The sequence below is a fragment of the Kryptolebias marmoratus genome, linkage group LG8, assembly GCF_001649575.2.
Source record: "Kryptolebias marmoratus isolate JLee-2015 linkage group LG8, ASM164957v2, whole genome shotgun sequence".
Lineage (NCBI taxonomy): Eukaryota > Metazoa > Chordata > Actinopteri > Cyprinodontiformes > Rivulidae > Kryptolebias > Kryptolebias marmoratus.
The window spans coordinates 6,825,717-6,839,675 of record NC_051437.1 but is presented as its reverse complement, the minus strand read 5'-3'; the positions used below and the strand labels follow the sequence as shown (position 1 = coordinate 6,839,675).

Sequence of the window (13,959 nt, the reverse complement as noted above, 5' to 3'; positions counted from 1 at the left end):
TTTCAACAATTTCTCTTCTTAATTCTTCTTTCTACCATCAGCCAGGAGGCACTTTCATGAAACTGGGACAACAGGCATGTGTAAAATATGTAGGAGATGGAATAGTTGGCTCAGAGGCAAAGCCCTAAAGTTTCTGAAAAGATCATCTTCGTCAAAATCTGCAGATTATTTTAGCTGAAGAGATAATCGTTTGCGTTAGTATGCAGTTAGGCTTTCTCTCTTAGTTGGTTTTCATTGTTAAAGCATCCTCTGGACTGTTTAGGAACCAAAAATAGATGTAGGTTTTAATACAGAGAACTGACTCGGAAGATAATGAGTGAGCTGAAAGGCTGAATCAGACACTTACTTCCACTCTGCAGGCACCCATAGCCTGTCCCTGGGAGTTTAAAATGTGACAAAATAAAACAATAAGGAATATTTAAGTTGTTCAGGATGGGATCTTCAATTTAAGAGTTACCCCATAATCCAGCTGACATTCAGTGAAATTTTACAGCCAGTCAGTCCTAAAATCCATTACGTCCAAATTGGGGGCCATTTGTTTCCTCTGTCCTTTTAGGAGAGTTTGGGTCTAAATGGAGATGAAATGCTCGAGTGTTGGTTCCCGACAGATCTGGCCACTCACGCCTGAAAAAGTGTTGCTGATTGTTAAAAGCTCCTGACGTTTATCGACTCAGGATGACAAGTACAGGAAATGTATCCCCACATTTACAAATGGTTCAATATGCTCCACCATACAGTTGTCAAATTTCCACGGCCCATTTTTTTCTGGGAAAAATCATCACAGTGTGTTAAAGTGAGTGCACATTTCTACAGCACACGGCTGCTTGTGTTTAGTAGCAGCACTGCAGGTGTAGTAGTTGATCGTGGCACCCACATGTACAAAAAAGAAAACCTTTTAGTTACGTAAGAGAAAAATGCTGAGACAAAAGACCTCCACTCAGTTGCCATTACTTTACCTAGAAAAGATGGGAAACAATTAGAGCAAGACTTTGAGGCTTAGGTGTATAAAAAAAATGTCAGACAGCTTGAAAAGCTCTGGGGTGAAGAAAAGTAGAATGTAGAATGTTAAGCACAGACTAACAGAAATGGGAAAGGAAAAACTAATAGCAGCACTGTTTTCATGGTAGACAATTACCACAGAGAGTGTGCAAGATCATTTCATTCTTCTTTACAGTTCAGAGAAACCCACCTGGCAGGTTTCCTTCTTTTACAAACATTTTAGGGAACTATTTAGGACTTCGATTGTCTGCAAACACATTGCTTCTCATCGATCTGGGAAAGGGTTATATGGTCATCTCCAAACAATATGGAGCCCATCGTTCTCCAGAAAGAAAGATAATTTACAAGTGGATAACATTTAAGACAGCTGCCAATCTCCCCAGGAGTGGATGTCCCAGAAAATTTACCCTGAGGTCAGATCTTGCAATGCTCAGAAAAACTAAAATAAAAAAACAAAATCCCAAAACAAAACAAAAAAACAAGAGCTCCATCTCAGACTTCACAGGCCTCAGTTTGTGTGTTAAAAGTTAAGGTTCATGATGAGATAGTCAGAGAAAGAATAATGAAGTTTGGCTTGTTTGGGTTGCAGGAGAAATTTTCCTTTCTAAAAAGAATGTGGACTTAAAGTAAGTTTGAAAAGTTGCAGCTAAATGAATCACGAGACTTCTGGAACAAAGTCTTTTGGACAAGTTAGACCAAAGTACAAATGTTTACCCGTCATGCTGAATGTCATTCACGGTGAAAGCCAAATGCAGCATTTCAGGGCAAACACCTAATACCAACTGTCAAGCACGGTAGAGCAGGGCTAATGGTTTGGGCTTCTTCTGCAGCCACAAGACCTGGATTCAACCCAACTAAAATGATGTGGTTAGATCTTAAGTAAGGTGTGCACAAACAAATGCCTGCAAACCTCAATGATCTGAAGCAATGTTGTCAAAATAAAACAAACCAAAAACTGAGAGTTATAGCTGCTTAAAGTTGATTTTACAAGCTACAAGCTACTAAATCATGAGGTAGACAGCTTTTCACACACAGCTGGCTTTATTTTTGCTTTATTTTCCTTTAATAAATACTCCTCCATTTGAGGCAAAGACTCATCCCCAACCTGGAGGGAGTGTTCCAACTTTTTCCTGTTCAGAGCAATGGTCTGAGACACAGAGGAGCTGACTCTCATCCCAGTCGATTCACACTTATCTGTGAACTGCCCAAGTGCACGCTGAAGCTCACAGTCTGAAGATGCTGTCAGAACCACATCATCTGTAAAAGTAAAAATGAGACCCCTAAGTTCTCAAACCAGACACACTCCTCTCCATGACTGCACCTTGAGATCCTGTCCTTGAACACTACAAATGGGATCGGAGATGAGACACCCGGCCTGGCGGAGTCCAACCTGCATGGGGAATGAGCTCTACTTTGTGCTGAGGATGGAAACACAGCTCCTGCTTTGGTTATACAGGGACTGGATAGCCCTTAACCCTCACGTGGCCTTTGGGTCAAAATGACCTGAAGATACAATGGCTTCTCTACCTCTTTTTGTCGCTCTCTCTTTTGAGGGCTTCATGAGGATTAAAAGTGACCTCAGAACCCCATGCTCCTGCAGCACCCGCCGCAAAATGCCTCAGGGATCCTGAGGAAGCCTTCTCCAGAAAACCCATGTAGACTAGATTGTCAAACTTCCATGACCTCCTTATCAGCTCCGCAAAGGTGAAGATCTAATTCACTGTTCCACAGCCAAGACAAATCCACACTGCTCCTCCTGAATCCAAGGTTCAACAGTCCTTCAGAGCCTCCCTTCCAACACTCTGGAGTACACTTTCCCAGGGAGGCTGAAACGTGTGATCACCAGACCAGACCATAGTTTTTGTGCCCTGGCAGGGGAGCAGATAGGATTTTTGAACTAGGGGGGACTAATCTGTCAGCAAATGATTTCAACAGAATAAGTGTTTATTTCTTATTTTTTTAATTGGGATTGTTACATTTGTGTACCATTGAAACACAACATTAGTCTCCGTACAAACACTGGGCTCTCCATGCACACTTAAATGTAAATTAGTCAAATTAACAAAACATTAATCAGCAATTTTATCGTAGTCGTAGTCACCATAAATCTGGGGGGGTTCATGTCCCCGCGTCCCCAGTGCCATCTGCGCCCATGTGTCTTGGTAAAAAACCTAGAATTGAAAGATGGTGGACTTTCTTTTCACCTTCACTGTGATTAAAAAGCTTCACAGCAGACAGAGTAGAGTTGTTCATGTGCCATATATGGGAAATCATCTTAGTTATGTAACAGAAAAATGGTGAGAAAAAAGACCTCCGTTCAGCTGCAATTATTCCACTTAGAAAAGATGGGAAACAACTACAAAAAGGGTTCCAGACTTAAGGAGAAAGAAAAATGTCAAACAGCTCTGAGGTGCAGAACAGTAGAAAATGATGAGCACATCCTATCAGGAACAGGGAAATAATGACTAACACAGGCACTGTTTCCATGACAGACAATTACCACAGAAGATAAGGAAGATCTTTTCACTCCTCTTTACGGTTCAGACAGACCATCTGCCAAGATTTCCACTTTCCCCAGCATTTCAGGAAACTTAGAACGACTTTGATTATCAAACGCAGACATGAAAAAGCTTGTTTGGATATAATCATTACCATGTAAAGACTAAATGAAAAGACCGACTACAAAAAGCTGCTGTATTCATCTTCCTCTTTTTGTTCTTTTCTATACACAGTGATCTATCAAGTTTCCCCTCAGAGAATTAGCAGAAAGTAGAGCACTTTAATCATGTTTCCTAACTTAGGGCCGCCATCAAAGCAAGCGGGTCTTTTATTCTTTTCAGAGAAAATAACCCCCTCAAGCCTCAGATCAGATCCCGCTCACACTGTTGTCCAGCCATCTTTATGCTGACAAGACTTACTACTGGAAATATTTAAATAATAGATGTTTTATATCTGTGATGGACTTGTGACCAGTCCAGGGTGTACTCTGCCTCTCGCACAGTGACTGCTGGAGAAAGGCACCAGCTTCCCCATGACCCTGCACGGAAAAGAAGGTAAAATATAAAAAATGGAAAAATGGAGGCTTAATGTACTTTTTAAAAAGGAAAATACTTGAATCCATTCAGGATCTGCAGCAGCTGTTAATGTTTAAGACAAAATGTATTACATTTTATTTCCTAAGTTAGATGTAGCACCACCGTCTTATATATTTTAGTAAACTTATTAGTGTACAGTTTCTTAAGAAAATGTGATATTATCACAGCCACAGCACAATATATTTTTTTTAATTAAACAGAAGGATAAACAGAAATAAACAGAAATGTGCCAAAAAAGCAGAAAGCACAACAAATACCAAACAATAAGTGTTGCGTCTTGTGACAAAAATCAAGTCCTCTTCTAGGAAAAAATGCGAAAAACTGGAAATGTATAAATGGTAGTTTGTATATTTATTGTCATGCACATACTGAATTTTCTTTACCAGGGGTGTCAAACTCTGGTCCCTGGTGGTCACTATTATGCAATTTTTTAGATGTTACCCTACATAAAACACCCAGTTTAATGAAAGGATCTTGAATAGGCTGTAGAAGAATTAGATCACATGTGTAGAAGGTCATTCAGCCTTTTGATTAAGGTGTGGAGGAGCAGGAAATCATTTAATGTTCGCAGGACACAATGCTGACACATGAACCGACACAGAGTATAATTTCAAAGAGTTTTTTTACAATATGTATAAAGTGGAGTAAGCAGTAAAGCGGGGGGGATCTTGAGGTGTCGTCACTAGAAACAGATGAATATTGTATTAGTCTTTGATCTTGAAGTTTTGAGTTTTTTCAACAGCAATTTGCTTATAATTGAGAAGTCTTACATGTCCCTTTTTCCCAGAATGAGGAGGGTGAGTGACGATCAAGGAATGCAAGGAGATGGGGGAACAAGACAATGGTGGAGAGTGAGCAAACAGGTGATCTTCCAGCGAGTCTTTTGTTTCTTGCAGGAGCAGATCAGTGTCATGGACCATTCATACTGAGGTAAGCATATTCTTTGGGAACCATGAGCTTGTGAGGAGACAAGTATCCAGCCATCAGCACAAAGAAAGAGAAAACTGGCAAAGAAAAGATCACAGGTAATTAATAATGTAAAAATAAATTCTCCAGGATACACCTAAAAATGCAAATAATGTAAAGTGTATTTTATCTATTTCATCAAGGTGATGGTCAGAGCTCATCTTTTAAAGCAGTACCTGATGAGGTAATTGGACACAGGTGAAACGGCTAGAAAAGGATGCGAGCTGGAACTAGGAAGTGCAGTGCAGCTGCCCAGCCTGCCCACAGCTTCCCCTAGAAAAAGAGGGAGGGACAAAAGAGAGGGGGAGAAGAAAAGCCTGAAGACATGTCAACACATCATATTTTCCATGACACTGAAAAGAAGAACATGTAAGTCGTTGAAAATAATAAAATGTGACAAAAAAATCATGACAACCTTGAGAAAGAGATTTATAGAAAAGTCAATTGGACAAACCTTAAACAGACTTATTTAAAAACAGTGGCTGTTTTTGTCACTGGTCTGCAGGGCTTCGGAAAATCTATTAATCAATTTACCTGTCCGTTCATCTGTTTATCCGCCCACCTGTCTGTCTGTTTGTCTATTTGTTACTTTTTGTTGATTTTGTAGACTTTTTAACCAATAATTTAAAACAACAGCACAGTTTCTCTTTACTGGCTAATGAAATTCAGTTTGATTCCGTGGCAGAAAAAATAGTCTTCATGTTTTTTCACAAACCTAACAATTTCTAATTTAATAAGTGAAAAATAATGAGCACATTTTATACGAGGAATTTAAAAGTAAGATAATATGATAGTAATATTAATCTAAAACACAGCTGTAAGCATCAAAAGAATATCTTTCCCCATGGATTGCCTCTGCTTCATTTCTAAACATCTTTTAAAGCAACGTTTTCCGTGCTGCGGCTTTCACTTCACTCACTTTCTGTCAGGATCTGTGCTGTGTTTCTGTGTGAGTCTGAGTCTCTCCTGATTGGCTCCCTGATGGAGCAGCCTGGAGTGGAGCCACACACCTGCAGCTCGTTGGTTCTTCAGCCTGGGAGGATTTTCAGGAGCTGCAAGACTTCCACTCTCTGCCAGATGATTACTCATCCATGGTAGTCTCTAGCCTGCCTCATGTCTCTCTGAGAAAACCTAGAACTTGGGACTTACCTGTGTTTTTGAACTCCATTGTGGAATCCTTGAGCTTGTTGCCCTGCTCAGCTCACTTCTCTTTCTCACCCAGGTACCCTTCAGAGAACCCCCAAGGAAACATGAATGAGTTCATTCCTGCTAAGTCACGTTCACAACTATCCCCACCTAACTCAGCCATTAACCAGTCTCTCCTCCTCCAGACGAACCCCGGATCAGAACTGAGGGAGGAATCTCTACATTAACCTACCTTGTACATATTGCAAATAAATTCCTTAACTTACTCTGTTTCTGAGTGTGATGCTGCATGTGGGTCAGAAAGCTTCCTCCCAACATGACACTTTCTTTAACTTTTACAGATAAAAAAGAAAGCCCAAGTTTGCCATTGACCCACCACATATATTTAGCACATAACTGCACTAATGACAAAATAAAATTCTTGCTGTTAGTTCAGTTAGTGTTTAATAAGGCCCAAAGTATCTTGAGGCCCAGGCAATTGCCTGCCTTTGCCGAATGGTAAGTCAGCCTCTGGGTTTATGATGCCAAAAAAATACATCTTTGTCATTTGGCCAGAAACTAAACGTACACATATTCATTTAGCTTCTAGAGCAGTGGTGTCAAACTCCATTCCTCGGGGGCTGCTCTCCTGCATGTTTTACGTGTTCTTGCTTTAAAACACCTGGTATAATGACTTGTTGCCATGCACCTGGAGAACTTTGTGATTTGGTCAGGAGGTAATTAAACCATTTGGAGCAGAAAAACATAAAACTCCCAGGACAGTGGCCCTCGAGGCCTGGAGTTTGACACCCCTATTCTAGAGTAAATACTAAATCAATTTACCCATTGAACAAATTATATTAGTTATCAAAGTGAAACTTTTCAGCTGCCACAGAAAGTTAGTTTAAAAAAAACTTTTACATTCATCTACAATATAGTCAATTTTCTACAGTTTTAAATTAAGAAAATAAAAAAGGCTGTTTTACATAATTTGGACTGTGATTTTTATTACTTACTGTGACTTAGAAAAAAACCACAATTTTCTACTTCTAAGCACCTTCTATCTAAAAGCTGAAGCTGAAACTAACTTGCTATAAATGTGGGTTTTGGTCCAGATTGTGAAATATTTGAACTAAGCTAAGTGTTTAAAACTAGACACAGCAGAAGGGACAGATATGTGTTTTTTTTCTTGTATTCTCTCTCTGTCAGATGGCACGAAAGGCAACATTTGGGACTCAAATAGAAGTCGTGGGTGTAAGAAGATAGTCTGAGGAGGCGATGTGAGGGGATTAGCCAAACTGTCCAATCACATCAGAGCTGAACGAATCTTTTAAAGAACCATGAAGCACATGTTTGGATGACATTACATGTCACTTATTTTACTTTAACAATACACATCCACCATCTTCTCTCTGATACAGGAAAAACTTAGAAGGCAACATTATTGTTGTTCATCTCGCTTGTAGAGTGTTTCACATGCCTGCAGACTGTGTGCTGTGTTGCACAGAGGAAGAAAGCATCCAAGCATCCCCAACACACTGCAGAGAGCCACTGAAAGGTTTTGATTGGACAGAAACACAGACACTATCTAAATCTGAGCAGGAGACAGAAGAACAATCTCCAAAGATGCTGTGCAAACAGAAGTAGGGGGTTTTGACAGTGAATGGTGAGTGTGCTGTGGATCAGACCCAACTCTTCTTTTTAAAGTTGAACCTTTTCAGACAGAATCGTAAATGCACTTGGCAAACAGCCTGAATGTTGAGTGAGTTTCACCACAGAGAAGCAACTTTAACAAGCTTCTTCAGTGGCACTGGGAAGAAACACATTCGATCCTGTGTCAGAAGGCTCACCCACTGTCACATCCGAGTCTGATCCAAGTCTCTGCAGATTACTAATCTGAGAGCCGCGTGTCAAACTCTATCTGCAGAGCTGCCATGTCAAGGGTGATCCTGCAGACGGAGGCTGTTAAGAAATGATCTCTAAGGAAATGAAGAAGGGACACCAATCGACACCAAGAGGTTGTATAGAATGTCACCTAAAAAGTGGACGAGGTTCCTCAAACGAGGGAAACTTTGCTAAGGACAGGACGAAGATTGCTCAGAACGAGTCATTTCCGCTCCTGTGCCCCGCGGCCTCTTCCAGCGAGGACGGCAGACAAATTGAATCTCATCTGTATGCAGAGAGGAAGCCCCTCTGTCATCCTTCCTTCGCTGCCTGCCACTGATTAGTCTTTGAGGAGGAGGGAGAGGTGGCGATCAATACAGAGAAAGAGAGACTGATTGAATATCGGCGTGCACTGTTCGTATCTAAAGAACTCCGCATTTCCAAGCAACAATGATTGTTTTTGAGTTGCAGGAGTTTTAAAGACAAATTTTTAATTGAGTTTCTTTTTCTTATCATTATTACTGTTCTTCTTATTATGATTGTTGGCAGGACAAAAGAAGAGCAATTTGTGTAAGACAACAAAATAGGTCATGATCTTCCTTGAGAGACCTGAGCATCAGAACAGCTGAGACAGATGTCAGACTTACTGTGATCTGGTTTGAACGAGTGAATAAAGGAGTGCATCTGTCTCTGTTTTATGAGTGAAAGTTAAAAGTGAATATTAAAGCTAGACACAACAAAAAGACAAATAAAACACTTATCTTTGGACCATGTGTGATGTTGGAAATACAAAAAATGTGCTATAAATGGAGGAAAAGCAAATGTTCAAATGGCTACATAAAGCATTTTAGCATTTCCTTTTTTTATACTTGTTTTAATGTCCAGTTGCAGCTCTACTCTTACACTTCCCCATAAAAATACGCTTTGCCTTTGATAGTTTTGAACTTTGTTTGCCTTGCAATTATTCATTTTATACACTTATAATTATTATTTGGCCTTTTTTTTTTCACAATTTTTGATTTGGTAGCCAGCAGCTTTGGAAACACCAGTGCAAAGAATAGATTAAAACATGCAGCTCAGTTGTACATTGTACAGCATTGATGAAGTTTGCAATAAAAAAAAGAAAATTGTTCACATAAGAAATGACAGAATGCAGCCCTGTTTGGAGCCTTATCACTCAGGAGTACTTCATAGTGGAAATATCATTTAAAAGTTTAAACGAAGCACAGAAGGTGGGACTTTATATAACTGAACTATCATTTCGATAACTGTAACACTGTTTAACTCAATCAACCGTCATGATTGATTTTTGACGATTTTTCCACAAATATTCAACTTAGATGATGTCACACACTGACTTTTAAGCTGGATAAACTTCCCAAAATTGTTGCAAACAAAATCTCCTTCTAGAAACTTTATACTTCTAATACAGTTTATACATCAAAACATATGCCTTTTGTCTTCAATCACTGCTATAGGTCTTGTGGTTTTCTTTCAAATCTCTCCAGAGTGCAACTTGTGTGCATCCAAACCCCTATTTACTTCCATTGTACCTGAGCTCAGAATTTTCTCCTAAAAAATGAAAGTGAAGGGTCTCTTTATGTTGTAAAATGTCCTACATAAAACACTGTAGGCACATAAAAGTTGGTATGTGTGATGACCCGATACTTTTGCCAGTTATGGATCAGGGTTTTTTCAAATCAACTAATAGGTTTCCCACAGTGACTGTTTGGATGAAGCTTGATTTCCACTCTGTGTTTCTATATGCCTGACTTATTAGGAGTTTTGTCAGTGAGTGAGAGACACAGGTGTGTGGTTACCATGGTGATAATGATCCACTGACAGTAGCATTAAAACTTCTTATACAGTTTTTACACCAAAAATCTAAATTTTGCCATCTTAGAGTATTACAAAATTAAGTCCCAAATTACCATTGGGCTTTACCATTTTTCAGTTTACCATAATATTTTCTGTTTACATGTGTTTTCTTTGCAGCAGTAGCTTCTTACCTCCTATAATTTTTTTAGGCATTCTTTTTGTGACTAACAAGAATCTTACATCTACACATTCGAGGTAAGAGCAGAAGGAACATCAGGAAAGACAGAGTTACATAAAGACGAGTAAATAAATTACTGACAAATTATCTGACTTTATGGTGTCTCCTGTTGACTTCATGATGATGCTTGATTACCTAATAATGTATTCAGGGACTTGCAGCGTGGACACATTCACTCCCTGTTATTCATTAGCTTTCAGAGCTCTCCGTGCATTATTAAGTATTCAGCCTCCGGGCCAACTGTCGCACTTTCTCACATACACAGCGTCCAAACTGCAGCCAGACATGTAAGAGGTGCCGCCTCACTCCGAAATCATTTTGTAGTTATTATAAAAAGAATAAAAAGCGCAGTACAAATAAAGACAATTCAATCTTATGACTGGTATGAAACAGAGTGTGCATGATTCATGACAGTTGCTTTTAACATGCTTTGTTTGCCAGATTAAAGTGAGAGGTATTGAGGTCTATTATCTCCGAGAGGCCACTTGTAAAGTTGAAAAAGAAAACAGGAGCATCTGTGGCAGCAGCAGCAGCAGTGTGGCCCAGCGGGCCTCTGGCAACTCAACAGGACTAATGGCTTCATTAGTGAAAGAAACTAATTAGGATTAACAAGCCTCCTCTACAACATGCTGACATCCCTGCACTTAAACCACCATCTGTGCATGCAAAAGGTATGATCACTGTATTTTTGATGTGGACTTCACTCAAGCCTTCATCGCTGATGAGATTGGTAATATGAAAGGCTTTATCAATCTGCTTCAGAACTGGGGGGAGTTGACGTGATGCAGTGAAGCTGAAAGGACGCCTGCTCTAGAGCTCTGAATGAAAACTCGGTGCTGAATTAGACTTGACTCCCATTTAAGCTCTAAACTTCTCTCAATGTGTGGATTATGGACCTAAGATCCCAAAAGACTCAAAAGAAAGCTCAGAAAAAGAAGACTCAAAGTTCAATTATTGATCACTTTTCCACAAGTGAAAAAGAAGCACAGGACGCCAACATGGAGGCGGTGGAGAACCAAAGCAGCGTAGGAGAAAGCCACGCCATTCTACAAGAGATAAGACGTGGCAATGAAGCTCTCTCTGACAAACTTGACACCAAAACTGCTGAAATCAATCAATCCATCTCCGGGCTGAAATCTATGATAGACGGCCTGGGCTCCCGAATCACAGAGGCGGAGGAACGGATTAGCACAGCCGAGGATAAGCTAATCGAATTGGAATCTCAAGTTCTCCGCCTTATTAAAGATAAAGAGTCTCTAATTGATAAAGTGGACAAAATGGAAAATCAAAGCCGGCGTAACAATATTCGCATAATTAACCTACCGGGAGGCCTTGAGGGAACGGAGCCGACACAGTTCTTCATGAAGTGGATCCCCTCAGTGCTGGGGAAAGAACTTTTTACTGACACCCTCGCGATTGAACTAGCGCACCGATTGCCTACATTTAATATGCAAAGAGGGAAACAGCCCAGGCCCATTCTCATCCGTTTGCTTAAATACCAAGACCGGGACAAGATCCTTCGCACGGCGGCAAAGATCTCCAGAGAAAAGGGTGAGCCTGTTACCTTCAACGGAGCGCCTGTGATGTTCTTCCCGGATCTCAGCGCGACCTTGGTGAAGCGCAGAAAGGAATATAATACCGTTAAAAAGAAACTGCATGAAAAAAACTTGCAGTTTAGTCTACTGTATCCAGCAACCTTAAGAGTGGTCCTGCCCGACGGAGAGAGGAGGTTCTTCAGGACCCCTAAGGAAGCCGGGTCCTTCATCCGAGACTTCTCGGGGGGTAGTGAGCCCTGACTTTTGCCTGACAGGTACAGCTTTGCAACCAGGGCTTGGAGGAAGATACTATTCTTTTCAGTCATATAAAGAGCATTATATGGGACTGTTAGAACATCCTTAAAGTATTTTACTTTACCTGTATTTTAAAAATGCAGACTATATTTGTTTGACTTTTTTTTATTTAAAAGAAAATACCTTATACTGAGAATCAAAATTATGTTTAAAATAACTAGACCAGGCAGCATAGGAGATAGACGCACTGTTTTCAGAGAGTGTCACATGGAAACTCCTATGGGTCATTTTGGTTAATGCCGTAAGTTTTGGGGATCGGCATTTTAGGGAGGGGGGAGGTAAAGGTCTTGTTTTTGTTTATTGTTTTGTTCTTATTTTTTGGTTTTCAGGGGAGACACTTTTTGTTAATTTGACATGGAGAAATCATACTAGATTTTGTTTAATGTTCTACCTTTTACATGAATACAGTAGTGAAAATTGTCAGTTTTAATGTGAATGGTTTGAATGGGCCAGTTAAAAGAAAAAGAGTTTTGACATATTTAAAAAAGATTAAAACAGACATTGCATTCATCCAGGAGACTCATCTTACAATGCAAGAGCATAGAAAATTAAAAGGAGGATGGATAGGCCAAGTATTTTCTTCATCCTTTAATTCAAAAGCACGAGGAGTTGCCATATTAGTAAATAAAAATATTCCTATCAAAATTCAGGAGGTGATTACTGATCCTTTAGGCCGCTATGTGTTAGTAAACTGCCACATTTATTCTGAATGTTGGACCTTTCTAAATCTTTATGCCCCAAATTACGATGATGCCTCGTTCATTCAGGATATCTTTCTTAAGGTATCAGGAGGGCATAAAAATATCCTTGTTGGCGGAGATTTTAATTTGTGCTTAGACCCAGTTCTGGATAAATCATCAAGCTCAGTTTCCAAAACTAAGTCGGCCACGACAACCCTATTGTTTATGGAAGACCTAAATTTGACAGACGTTTGGAGACATATACACCCCCAGTCTCGAGATTATTCTTTTTATTCCAATAGACATAATTCACACACCAGAATTGACCTTTTTTTAATGTCATCACAAATGACATACAGAGTCTTGGAATCAGAATATTTGCCAAGACTGCTTTCAGATCATTCTCCTCTGACCTTGTCCATAGATATGCCTGGAATAGCACAAAGTACATACAGGTGGCGTTTGAATCCAACCCTTCTGAAAAAACAAGACTTTTGTTCTTTCATCCGGAAACAAATAACACTATTTTATGAATTTAATTGCCCCTCTGCACCCAATAGTTTTATATTATGGGATACATTAAAAGCTTATCTAAGGGGACAGATCATTTCTTATACAAAAGGGCTTAAAAGAGCATATACAATAGAAATAGAAGAACTAGAAAAAGAAATTTTTACTCTTGAAAAAGACTTCCAAAACCATAGAGACAAAACCGTATATAGGTCACTGATTAACAAAAAAACTTAAATACAATTTATTATGTACATATAGAGCAGAGAAAAATATTTTAAGATCCAAACAAAGGTACTACGAGCTTGGAGAGAAAGCTCACAAAGTTTTATCATGGCAATTAAAAAAAGAAGAGAATTCAAATATAATTACTCAAATAGAAAATGAATATGGCGATATAACTGAGAATCCAAAAGAAATCAACAAAACCTTTAAAAAGTTTTATGCTTTTTTGTATAGGTCAGAATCACCAGAAGATCTCACAGTGATTGACTCATTTTTTTTCTAACATCAACCTGCCCAAACTAAATCAAGAGGACCAAAGTAATTTGGATCTCCCTTTTACCATCAAGGAAATTGAAAGGGCCTTACTCACTCTTCAGGGCAATAAGTCACCCGGAGAAGATGGGTTCCCTCCTGAATTTTATAAAGAATTTAAAGACTTGCTTTTACCTCTTCTCATGGATGTAGTTAACTTGGCATCTCAAACACAAAGTCTTCCTGAGTCCTTCTCAAGAGCTATAATTACAGTGATTCGTAAAAAAGATAAAAATCCTCTAAAATGCTCCTCTTTT

General features: G+C 39.4%; 1 long non-coding RNA gene across 2 annotated transcripts; it reads right to left on the bottom strand.

The window, feature by feature from the left end:
- Positions 1-4,154: 4,154 nt before the first annotated feature.
- On the bottom strand, positions 4,155-11,940 carry LOC108237623. 2 transcript variants are annotated; one of them, XR_003039263.2, is made up of 5 exons: positions 11,822-11,940; positions 11,690-11,734; positions 5,237-5,333; positions 4,865-5,098; positions 4,155-4,776 (listed from the first exon to the last, which is right to left on the bottom strand). It is a non-coding gene; the product is annotated as an uncharacterized LOC108237623 (long non-coding RNA). The 2 variants fall into 2 exon arrangements; XR_001808642.3 differs by having other exon boundaries at positions 4,156-4,776; positions 11,690-11,940.
- Positions 11,941-13,959: the final 2,019 nt, after the last annotated feature.